General features: G+C 41.9%; 1 protein-coding gene across 3 annotated transcripts in view; it reads left to right on the forward strand.

Moving 5' to 3' along the window:
• The first annotated feature begins 4,033 nt into the window (after positions 1–4,033).
• The window catches only part of ythdc2 (YTH domain containing 2), an 88,363-nt gene continuing 79,326 nt past the window's right edge, over positions 4,034–13,070 (forward strand). For 2 of the 3 annotated variants that reach the window (XM_063068658.1, XM_063068656.1), the window contains exon 1: positions 4,034–4,092. The gene's annotated coding sequence lies outside the window, so the exon portion shown is untranslated. Of the gene's footprint in view, positions 4,093–4,116; positions 4,664–13,070 lie in introns of those variants that run through there. The other variant, XM_063068657.1, reaches the window with a different exon arrangement.

Below are 13,070 nucleotides of genomic sequence, written 5' to 3' on the forward strand. Positions count from 1 at the left end.
CTGGGGTCGATGTTGGGACCGCTTTTTTTTCACATTATATATCATGATTTCAATGATGGAATTGAGGGCTTTGTGGCCAAATTTGCAGACACTACAAAGATTGGTGTAGGGGTAGGTAGTGTTAAGGAAGCAGGAAGTCTGCAGAAGGACTTAGACTGATTGGGAGAATGGGTAAAGAAGTGACAGATGGAATATAGTGTCGGGAAGTGTATGGTCATACACTTTGGTAGAAGGAATGAAGACACTTTTCTAAATGGGAAGAATAATCAAAAATCAGTGGTGCAAAGGGACTTTGAAGTCACAATGTAGGATTCCCTAATAGTTAACCTGCAGGTTGAGTCAGTGGTAAGGAAGGCCAATGCAATTTTAGTATTCATTTTGAGAGGATTAGAATATAAAAGCAAGGATGTAATGCTGAGGCTTCAGAAGGCATTGGTCAGCTCACATTTGGAGTATTGTGAGCAGTTTTGGGCCCTGTATCTAAGAAAAGATTTGCTCTCATTGGAGAGGGTCTAGAAGTGGTTAATGAGAATGATTCTGGGAATGAAAGGGTTAACATATGAGGAGCATTTGATGGCCATCAAGTTGTGCTCCACCATTCCATCATGACTGATTTATTATCCATCTCAACCCCATTATCCTGCCTTCTCCCCGTATCCTTGAAACCCAGACCAATTTTGAACCTATTAATCTCGCTTTAAATACACTCAATGGTTTGGCCTCCACAGCTGTCTATGGCGATGACTTCCACATTTTCAATACCCTCTGGCTAAAGAAATTCCTCCTTACCTCTGTTCTAAATGGACAACCCTCTATTATGAGTCCGTGTCCTCTGGTCCCAGACTCACCTACTATAGGACGCATTCACTCTAGGCCTTTCATTGAAATCCACTTTCCACGCGCCCCCCCCCCCCCCGGCCCCAATTCTTCTAAACTCCAGCAGGTGCTGCTATGTTTTGTAACTCCAAAACTAATTGGAAGAAAAATGCAAGTGCCCGAATAAACGTGTCTACTTCGTTCTTACTTTAGTGAGGTGTGTACTTATGACATGGTGTAATGACAAATGCCATTCACATGCTTTTACATATAACCTGCAATGAAGTTCAAAATACAAAGTAATTTTTATTATCAAAGTACAATTATGTAAAAGACAGAATCCTTAAATATATTTACAATATTACTGAAATATTAACCACACAACACTCCCTGCTTAGCTATAAACTGTAATTCAATATAGAATTCATCATGCCTTACAAGGCGCAGATTGGAAGTCTGTGTGGGGCCGACGCAGGCCTCTCATGGTCTGAGTCGACGTTCCCTCCAATATAGAATACATTTCCACTCAATTATGTAACATTTTTCAGATATTTCCTATTGAAAGGGTAAATGGGACAATTCATAAGCATTCCCCTGATTAGTTGTCCTCTTAAATTCAATCTTGTAATTGTGTCGTTTGAAAAACTGAGGCCATTTCTGCATTTGTGCTGCTACCATTAATGGAACACCCTGCTGTGGATTGAAAATGGACACTAGTGATTGAAGCTCAGTAACAATGGTAAACTCTCTCCCATACAAGTACTGCTAGAAAAATTGTACATCCCAAACCATATTCAAGACCTGTCAATTTGCATAATGTTTCTCTGCAGCAATAAGGGAACATGATGCAAAGGCTATGGGTTGTTCACTTCCATCACTCGTAAGACATAGGAGCAAAATTAGGCCATTTGTCCCATCAAGACTGCTCCACCATTTCATCATGACTGATCCATTTCCCTCTAGCTCCAATCTCCTGCCTTCTCCCCGTATCCCTTCATGTCCTGACTAAACAAGAATCTATCAACCCCTGCTTTAAATATACCAATGACTTGGTGTCCACAGCTGCCTGTGGCAAAGGATTCCACAGATTAACCACTCTCTGGCTGAAGAAATTCTTCCTCATCTCAGTTTTAAATAGATATTCCTCTATTCTGAGGTTGTGTCCTCTGGTCTTAAACTTTCTCACCATAGGAAACATCCTGTCCACATCCACTCTGTTGAGGCCTTTCAACATTCCATAGGTTTCAATGAGGTTCCTTCTCAGTCTTCTGAATTCCAGTGAGGACAGGCCCTGAGTCATTAAACTCTACTCTTTCATTCCCAGAATCATTTTTGTGAGTCTCGTTTGAACCCTCTCCGATGTCAGCACATTATTTATTAGATTAGTGGCCCAAACTGCTCACGATACTCCAAGGGAGTCCTCACCAGTGACCTTTCAAATCTCAACATACTTCCTTGCACTTATATTCTAGTCTTCTTGAAATGAATGCTAATATTGCATTTGCCTTCCTCATCACTGACTCAACCTGCAAAATAACCTTTAGGGAATCCTGCATGAGGACTCCCAAGTCCCTTTGCACCTCGGATTTCTGAATATTCCCTCCATTTAGAAAATAGTTTACACCTTTATTCCTTCTACCAAGGTGCATGACCATACACTTCCATGCACTAAATTCCATCTTGCCCATTCTCCCAGTCTAAGTCTCTCTGAAGACTCCTTGCTTCCTCAAAATTACCTGCCCCTCTGCCTTTGCGAAAAGGGCCACAAAGCCTTCAACACTGTCATCTAAATAATTGACATACAATGAGAAAAGGAACTGTACCAACACTGACCCCTGTAGAATGCCACTTGTCACTGGCAACCATCCAGAAAAGGCCCATTTTATTCCTACTCTGCTTCCTGCTGGTTAGCTGATCTTCTATCTAGTTTCTTTACTGTTATACCATGGGCTCTTAGCTTGTTAAGCGGCCTTCTGTGCGGCACCTTGTCAAAGGCCTTCTGAAAATTCAAGTAAATAACATCCACTGACTCTCCTTTGTCTGTGTAGCCGGTTATTTCCTCAAAGAATTACAACAGGCTTGTCAGGCAAAATTTCCCCTTAAAGAACATGCTGACTTTGGCATGCACCTCCAAGTACACTGGGACATCTTCCCAACACCAATAGGCTAACAGGCCTATAATTTCCTTTCTTCTGCCCTCCTCCCATCTTAAAGTGAGGAGTGATATTTGCAATTGTCCAGTCCTCCATAAATATTCCAGAATCTAGTGACTCTAGAAAGATAATTACTAATGTCTCCACAATCTCTTCAGCTACCTCTTTCAGAACTCCTGGGTATATTCCATCTGGTTCAGGTGACATATCTACCTTAAGATCTTTCAGTTTCTGAAAACACTTTATTAGTAATAACAACAACTCACTTCTGTCCCTTGACATTCCCACGAAACAATAAGTGTTACATTCAGAAGGGTTAGCCTATTTTTGTAAAAGTCATGATTATTTATGTGCCCCTTTGAGTTGATACCCCATTTCAATGATTGAGGGATTTTCCACAGCCCTGTGTGTTCGTGGAAAGAGCTTAGATCATGCCAGTCAGCGGCATTCCCTTAAGGACATTCCACAGCGCTGGAAGACCAACGAATTTTGGGAAGATCAAAGACTGCCTTTCAAGACGTTGATGACCCTCTAATGTCTGTCTCCGTTTGTGTCCCCGGGAACAGTCCACACATCAGAGAACCCAATCAAGGCTAGTGCCTTGGCATACTTCTCCACATGCTCTTAGCAAACCACAGACTAGAAAGGGTAAAGGGTACATAACCATCCCTTCTCATGGCAGCTGTGGTAAGGGCAATGTGTGTTGGGCGATAATACAAGAAGGATCTGACTGGGAGGGCCCCTCTCTGAAGTGAGGTCTTCGTGCTTGTTGGTAAGCTCATGTGATACCATGTACTTCAGAACCGATCTCACACAATTCCAGTTTCCATTCCAATTAGAACTTAAATCCTGGGCAAGGTCCTCGGAAGGGGTTCGGCCCATAGCATCGGCTGTACTTTTTTTTCCCCGTAGGTGCTGCCTAGCCTATTGAGTTCCTGTAGCATTTGGTAGGCTGGCGACGATCTTGGTGCCAAGATCACTCTCTGGTGTGGGCGGGGCTTGCCAAGCGTCCGTCCGCATGGACGTCGATAGTGGAGCGAAGTCCTCCGCTTGCGCGTGACGTCGCACGTCGGTCGTTCGGCGTCAATGAGAACCGGAGCTAAGTGTCGGGTTACCGTCGCAGGTGAGGGGCGAATGAAAAGCCGGGCCGGCCTGAACCAAACCAAATCTAGCCGCAGCTAGTTTCTCTTTTCAAGACAACCATTGATCCGGTTGCGGCCTCGCCAACAATCGGGTCGAGCTACGTCTTGCGTTATCCCACCTGAAGGAGCTGTTGAGCGGCCCCGTCCCGCTCACTCCGGATTTACTCCGCAAGTTATCTCACCACCTCGGGCCCTCCCCTCCCTTCAGCCGCGGTGGGGTGGGGGCATGGTGTCGGCTCTTTCTACACCACGATTAGATTTTTCTTGATGCGGCGGTCCGGCTTGCTTTTTATATGACAGCCAATGTTGAACAGTTGGATTTGAGTGCAGTTTATACTCTCTTCGGATCAGGCTTGTCCTGGTTCGTCAGCAGCCCAAGAGCGCTCTTACATAAAGCTAGCACAGACCCAACGGGCCGAAACTCCTTCCAGTCGGTGATTCTGTGAAATTCTCAATAAATAATTTAGAATATAAGTACAGCAAAGCAATTTCTGCTGCAATCAAAATTAGAATGGAATTTAAATTGGCCTGAAAGTGAAAGTCCTAGGACAGGTGCGTGGATTCTCAGCAGAAATACGCATTCCTTTGTTTTGAGTGCATCATCATGGTTGAGCACCAATAAGATATTTTGTTTCAGTTTCTATAACTGCACTAGCTTTCACTTTAAGTTGACAATATTTGTTATCTTTAGACATGACTAGTGTTTTAAATGTTCTATTTTTCTTACCATAGATATGCTCCACAATTTAGCTCCCCATATCATTCACTTGCACCTTCTTGATCACCCATTGCTTCCTGATTAAGCAATCTCATTCAATCTCTGAATTTTTAAAGTACTCATTCTTGATTTCAAATCCCCCTATCTCCAATTTCCAGCTCTATTTCCCTTTATTTTTCCCTCTCAATGTTTGTTCAAAATACATTTTTCCCTATGTTTGTTTATTTTTGCTGTACTTATTGCTTGAAATATACTTCTACGATTACATTTTCGCTTATCTGGCCTATCAACATTTCTGTCTGCTTGATAACATAAAGACACGACCCATGGAAGCAATGCAGAAATGTCTATTTGTTTCATCACTTTCATGGAACAATGTACTTGAACTCATGGATCTCTGTTCTATACTACTGTCCCAAGGACCCTGTCTTTCACAGTGTCACTTCCAAAAATGCTTCACTTTGCGCTGGTATGAGTTAGATTTCCTTTCATTTGCCTGCTTTCTTAGTTGATCTGGATCCTATTACAATACAGGCAACTTTCTCAATTATCCATCAATTGGCAAATGTATTAATCATCCAGATTAACATACATGATGAACAACGGGGATCCAGCTCTGATCCTACTGCACATAACTTACAAACATGTTCCAATCTGAAAGCCCTCTGACTCCTACAATAACCCAATTTGTATCCAGTTGGCCAGTTCACCCTGGATGCCATGTGATCTCACCTTCCTGATTTAAATTTGTGAGACATGATAACATTCTATCTCTGGGAATCCTCTCCACTAACTTTTCCACCACTTATGTTAGGCTCACCAGTCTGTATTTCCTTGGTTTGGCCTTGCAGCCTTCTTAAATGCACATTAGCCTCCAGTCTTTGAATGCCCTACCTTTGGCTCTGGAATATACATATTGTTGAGGCTGTACAGCTTCCTCGCTTGCTTCCCACCGCGTCCTTAGATTCACTTGTTCAGGCCCTGGGCACTTTTCCATCTTAATGTCCTTCATATATGCCGACATCTCTTTCATAACAAGTCTGAGGACATCATTGTTCTCTTCCCTAAATTCTGTAGTTTCCATTATCTTCAGGTGTGAAATATTCAATTAGGACCTCTTCCATTTCCACATATAGATCACCACACTGATTGTTATAGGGATTTTTTTCTCTTTCTAGTTACTTTTTTGCTTTTAATATACTATCAAAATCTGTTTGTATCTTCTTTACCTTAGCTGCCAAGGATGTCTCATGTCACCTTTTTGCCCTCCTGATTTCCTTATTTATGTAAAAAATTAATAATATGCTTAATGTAGGATTAACATAAATGGGGGATTTGCAGACTCAGTGGGCTGAAGAGTCTGTTTCTGTTCTGTGACTTCAGATGTGCGATGTAAATGTGAATAGTCATTTTTACTTTAATATTATTGTTCTCTTGTTCAAGTCTCTTCCCTCTCTTTAACTTGTCCATTCCTGTGATCTTCTGAAAACAACTTCTGCCTAATTAGCCCTCATTTCCTTTAGCTCATCACTGGTACCTGTAGTTGTCTTTTGCCTTTCAAGGGTCTTTGCCTTTCTAAACCTCAAAAAACCAATTTTTGTTGTTTTGACACTCCCCAAATCCTACCCTGAACTATCTTAGTATTACCTTATGGTCTTAGTCATCTTCCTAATAATAATCAGCAGACATTTTTGTGTAATAGAAGTAAATTTATAGCCCACACAAAGACTTGGAACTCTTCGTTGGAAGTCTTCCTAGAATAAGTCATTTATAATCAGAATGTCAGAAATATCTTATTGTATTCTTCAGAAATGTCAGGTCAGATCAACTACAGGGCATTGTCAAGTTTTATATATGTACCAGGATGTTTTAAAAAAAATGAGGTTGTGTGATCTGAATACAAGATATTAGATAAATTGAAGTTGACCTCAAATGTAGCAACTCCAGTCCACGTGTTGGTGAGAGCAGAAGTAGGATAAATGCATGGCTGGAGAGATGGTGTACAGGGGAAAGATTCACATTCTCGGACTGGGACTAGTTCTGGGGAAGGTAGGGCAATCTGGATAGTTTATGCCTTTGCAGGATGTCCTTGGGGGCATGGGGTGGTGGGAGTTTTCCACTGCAGTCCAGGAAGACAGAGGGATAGAAGCCTGAGTAGGGAGAGACAAAAGGAGGAAACAGTAGGAGAAAGAGGCTAATAGATGTTATGTTAACAAGACAGCCTGAGGGCATTGAGCCTAATGCACAGAACATTGGAATAAGGTAGGTCAATTAACTGCACAAAAGGAGTTAAATGATCAGGATATATTTGTTTTTTGGCAATATATCAAGGATGGGACATGAACATAGAGGAGTATTTAGGAAGGAAGAACAATGGTGTTGGGTTTTTAGTAAAGGTGGAAATCTGTGCAGTGATGGAATATCCTGATGAGAAATCTGTCGGACTGGAGCTAGGAAATGCCAAGGGGCATAAAATGTCAGCGGGAGTTTGCTGCAGACTCCAAACAGTAATGGTAACAGAAGGATAGAGTTAAACAGCAAATTTGTGATGTGATATGATTGGTCAAACCAAATTAGCAATAATATTGTGATAAAGTATTCCAGCTGGTTGTGTATGATACTCATTGTTTTAGACCAGTATATCAAGGATTTAATTATACTGGATGTTGTGCTGTGTGAAGATCCTTTGGGAACAGCAAGCATAACGTGATAGAAATCTTCATTGAGGTGGAAAGTGTAATAGTTGAATCAGAAACTAGAATGCTGAATCTGAACATAGGAAATTACAAAGGAATGAGCTATGAGTTGACTGATCAGGGAGCATTACTATGTCAATTGATGGATAAATTATGGGTAATATTTAAAGAACACAAATTACAAAAATTACTGATTATTGTCTGGCAGAAAAAAATGTCAGTATAGATGGCACAATTGTGGTTTCTGAAGGAAAGTAGAGGTAGTATTAACTTCTCAGTGGAGATATACAAATTTGACAGAGAAGCAACTGGCCTGAGGATTGGGAGCAGTTTAGAACTTACAAAAAGATTTATCAAGCGTGGGAAGATGGAACGTAAAGGTTAATTTATTTGTAGAAACTTTTATGAATAGAGAAAGGTGAGTGAAGACGAATGTAAGTCCCTAGAGTCAGAAACAGGGGAAACTATAATTGGGAAAAAATGGCATGGGAGAGCAATTAACCACATTTGTCTTCGTGAGGGAAGATGTAAGGAACTTCCTAAAACATGCTAGGGAACCGAAGATCAAGAGGGAGGGAGAGAGCAACAGAAACACAATATTAGTAAAGTAATAACTGCTGGGGAGACTAATAAGGCTATAGGTTGACAAATCCCCAGGGCCGAATCCTAAAAAAGGAAGTAGCCCTGAAAATAGTGATCTCCAAAGATTTTTAGACTCTAGAGCAGCTGCTACAGTTTAGAGAGTGGCAAATGTAACCCCACATTTAAAAAAGAGATGGAAATTGATAATTACAGACTAGCTAACACCAGTAATGAGGGGAAGTGTTGGAGTCTTTTGTAAAAGAGATGTAAAAGCAGAACACCTAGAAAGAGTAATAGGATTAAATAAAGTCAGCATGGATTTATAAAAGAAAAATTGTGCTTAAATTTATTGGAGTGTAGAATAGACTGAGGATAATTCATGAATATGCTGTATTTGGAAGCAAAGGGTAAGAATGATCAAGTTTTTTCCAGGTGGTAGGCAGTGATGAGTGGGATCAGTGGTTGGCTCTTTGTTATTCACAATATATGTCAATGATTCCAAGTTTTCAGATGACACAAAGCTGGAGTTAGAGGAATTGTCAGCTGTGTAGAGGGTGCAAAGAGGCGGGAAGTTAGACAATTTGTATGAGTCGGTAAAATGCATGACCAATGCATTTAACCTGGATAAATGTAAGGATATTGACTTGGATAAAAAAACTAAAAGGCATTACTATTGGAATGAGAATAGAATGTGATTACACAACCTATAGCCTCACTGAAGAACTCTACAAGTCATGTTCTTTATTATTTATTTTATTTTTTATTTGCACACTTTATCTTCTTTTGCACATTGGTTGTTTGTCAGTATTTGTTTATGTGTAAATTTTTGTAAATTTGTACTGTATTTTCATGTAAATGCCTGCAAGAAAGTGAATCTCAAGGTAGTATATGATAACATATACTTACTTTTACTTTCTCAGTTGACTTTGACTTTAAAATGGGAAGGTGTACTAAGATTTGAGTCTTCTTGTATAGCAGCTGCGGCAAGCAAATGTGCAGGTACAATGAGCAGTTAGGATGGCAAATGGCATTTGGCCTTCATTGTAAGAAAACTGAATATACAAGAATGTATTGCAGTGACTGCACAAGGTCTTGGCGAGACCTCTTCTAGAGTGTTGTGTACTGTTTTGTTCATGGAAGCAGATGGTTGAAAGGTTACTAGACTGACTATTGGAATGGTAGGAGAAAAGTCTGAGGAGAGATTCAGTCATTTAGGCCTATATTCAGTGAAGTATTGTAGAAAGAGATACTCATAAACTTTCAAAATTGTATCAGCTATAAACAGACTAGTTGTAACCCCACACCACCTATTGAAAACTTTCTCCCTGTGAGTTCAGAATGAGGTGTCACAGACTCCATATTTTGAGGTATGTCATTCAGAATCGTGTGGGCACGTGGCCAAGTGGTTAAGGCATTCGACTGGCAATCTGAAGGTCGTGAGTTCGAGCCCCAGCTGAGGCAGCGTGTTGTGTACTTGAGCAAGGGCACTTAACCACACAGTGCTCTGTGACGACACTGGTGCCAAGCTGTATTGGTCCTTGCCGAGAGGGGAGACTTGCAGCATGGGCAACTGCTGGTCTTCCATAGAACCTTGCCCAGGCCTGCGCCCTGGAGAGTGAAGACTTTCCACGCGCAGGTCCATGGTCTTGCAAGACTAACGGATGCCATATATACATTCAGAATCAAGACCTGGAGAAATTTCTTAATCTAAAGGATGGTAAAATTGTTTATTAGTCTACTACAGAGAATTGTGAGGGTAAGACATTATATTTAAGGAACTATATATATATTTCTCAATGCTAAGGGATAGGAACAGAAAGAAAGAACCATATTCTAGTGTATGATCATCCGTGAATGATGGAACAGAGCTGAATGGCCATTTCCTATTTCACATGTTTTCATAGAGCTCAGCATGGGAAAAGGGCCTTCATCTGACCAAGCCTATTCATTCAAGCAACTATTTAGACTAATCCTATTTTTTAAATACTCCTATAAACTCCCCCTAGATTCTATGAATTATCTGTAGGCTTGGGCCTGTTTACAACGCTAGTTAACCTACCAGTCTGCATAGGATGTCTTTGGTCTGCGGGAGAAAACCGGGCATCTAGTGGAACTTGCATAATTACAGGGAGAAAGTGCGAACTTCATACAAATGACATTGGACTCCCTGAAGCTATGAGGCAGCAGCCCTACTAACTGTACTCTGTGCTACAAATTGAGTCTAAGAGATATCGTGAATTTCATTCATGAAAGTTCATTTATGTGGTAAGCAAACAGGCCTTTGAAAGCTCCGTTTTTTGGATGTAATTTCTGGGCTGTTTGAAATCATCACTTCTTCTTAGAATGATGCCTTAACTGAAGTACTTGCTGAAGCCCTTCTGTACTGAAGGCCATTGATTTCAAATGGATATGGCTAAGGCTTCAGTTAGCTTTCTGGCAGTGAGGAGAGGCTCACAACATTCTGTATGGTTGCACAGAAAAGTACAGTGGCAATTGTAGACAGGTAACAGCACAGAAAGAAGCCATTCACTTGAGAAGTCTAAGCAGGTTTTGCAAAACAGAAATTCAGTCTCTCTTCTTGTGCCTGCTCCCCATAGCTCTGCGCACTCGAATTTCAGATGCATGTGCAGCTTTATTTTGAATCTGCCTCCACTTCTGTCTTGGCAGTTCATTCTAGATCCTAAACACTTGTGGCATTGAGAATCGCCATTTTTTTTCCCCTTTTATTTCACTTCAACTTGGATTATGAGGTCAAGTCCCTTTTAAAGGCTAGAGCTGCGGCTTTTAGGTCTGGGGATACCAGTCGCTACACGGAATCCAGGTGTGAACTCCGGAAAGCCATTAAGGGTGCCAAGAGGCAATATCGAGCCAAGTTGGAAGCCCAGGCTAACCGGAGGGATGCCAGTAGACTATGGCAGGGTCTAAATGAGATCACTGGGCGCAAAGTAAAGGCTGGGAATATCAATAACTGTGGTGCTTCTCTTCCTGACGAACTTAACGTATTCTACGCAAGATTCGAACAGAAGAGGAGCGTCCCGCTCCCTCCGGATGAACCAGACCTGGTGGCATCGAGATTCATCGTTACCGAGGAGGATGTTAGAAGGGCCTTCCTGAAGATAAATCCAAAGAAGGCGACGGGCCCAGATGGCATCCCAGGACGGGTTCTCCAGGCCTGTGCAAGCGAGCTAGCTGGAGTGTTTGCTGACATCTTCAACTGCTCCTTGCTTCAGTCTAAGGTCCCCTCGTGTTTTAAGAAGGCAATGATAATCCCAGTGCCGAAGAAGAGCAAGGTGGCATTCCTGAATGACTATTGACCTGTGGCTCTGATATCAATTGCTATGAAGTGCTTCGAGAGATTGGTTATGGCACACATCAACCACAGCCTACCGGTCAACCTCGAGGCTTTGCAATTCGCCTACCGGAGCAACAGGTCAACGGCAGATGCCATCTCTCTGGCCTTACGTTTCTCCTTAGAACACCTGGAGAATAAAGACGCATACATAAGGCTCCTTTTCATTGACTACAGCTCTGCCTTTAATATCATCATTCCAAATAAACTGATTCCTAAGCTCTGGAATCTGGGCCTTAGCACTCAGATCTGCAGCTGGATCTTCAACTTCCTCACAGACAGGACCCAGGCTGTAAAAATAGGGGACAAGCTCTCCTCTACAATCACTCTGAGCACCGGTGCCCACAGGCTGTGTACTAAGCCTCCTGCTGTACTCACTGTACACCCATGATTGTGTAGCCAAGTTTCCATCAAACTCAATATATAAGTTTGCTGATGACACAACAATTGTAGGCCGTATCTCGGGTAATGATGAGTTTTAGTACAGAGAGGAAATTAAGAACCTGGTGGCATGGTGCGAAGATAATAACCTATCCCTCAACGTCAGCAAGACGAAGGAATTGGTTGTTGACTTCAGAAGGAGTAGTGGACCGCACGACCCAATTTACATCGGTGGTGCGCAAGTGGAACAGGTCAAAAGCTTTAAGTTTCTCGGGATCAATATCACAAATGACCTGACTTGGTCCAACCAAGCAGAGTTCACTGCCGAGAAGGTCCACCAGCACCTTTACTTCCTGAGAAAACTAAAGAAATTTGGTCTGTCCCCTAAAACCCTCACTAATTTTTATAGATGCGCCGTAGAAAGCATTCTTCTAGGGTGCATCACAACCTGGTATGGACGTTGTCCTGTCCAAGACCGAAAGAAGCTGCAGAAGATTGTGAACACGGCACAGCACATCACACAAACCAATCTTCCATCCTTGGACTCACTTTACACCGCACGGTGTCGGAGCAGTGCTGCTAGGATAATCAAGGTCACGACCCACCCAGCCAACACACTTCTCGTCTGTTTCCCTCCAGGAGAAGGCTCAGGAGCTTAAAGACTCGTATGGCCAGATTTGGGAACAGCTTTTTTCCAACTGTGATACTACATGCTACTACATGACATTTATTGGTGAAATCTGTTGACCAATCAACCTGGATAGGGAAGTTGCTGTTTTTCAGCTTATCACACAAAACATCTTCAGCATCATATGACATGTCAACAATATGTCAACTTGTTCTACTGTTTGAGGGTGAAACCTTTTCAATTTCTCATACTGCATCTTGTCCTAACATAGGGATTAATAAAATAATATAAAACAACGGCATAATAAATAACTAAACGAGAAAACCACAAAAAACCCTTTTGTGAAGTTTACAACAACAGCAAAGTAGCAAACCAGTAGCTGAGTCATGGCACGTAAAAATTTCTTCTTTAGAATGAAAATTTCCCTCCAGTTTTCTACTGCACTGGTAGTTTGTTTGCTCCATAAGGCGGTCAGCGCGTGTAAAGGGAAGTTGGGGGAGGTAATTCAGGAGGAAGAGGCTGACATCATAGCCCAAGTTGGGAAAGTCCATTCAAAGCTCAGAAAACACATTTCATGCTCATCATCAGCCCACCGTCCTCCCTTC

This window comes from Mobula hypostoma, chromosome 16 (genome assembly GCF_963921235.1).
Source record: "Mobula hypostoma chromosome 16, sMobHyp1.1, whole genome shotgun sequence".
Taxonomy (NCBI): Eukaryota; Metazoa; Chordata; class Chondrichthyes; order Myliobatiformes; family Myliobatidae; genus Mobula; species Mobula hypostoma.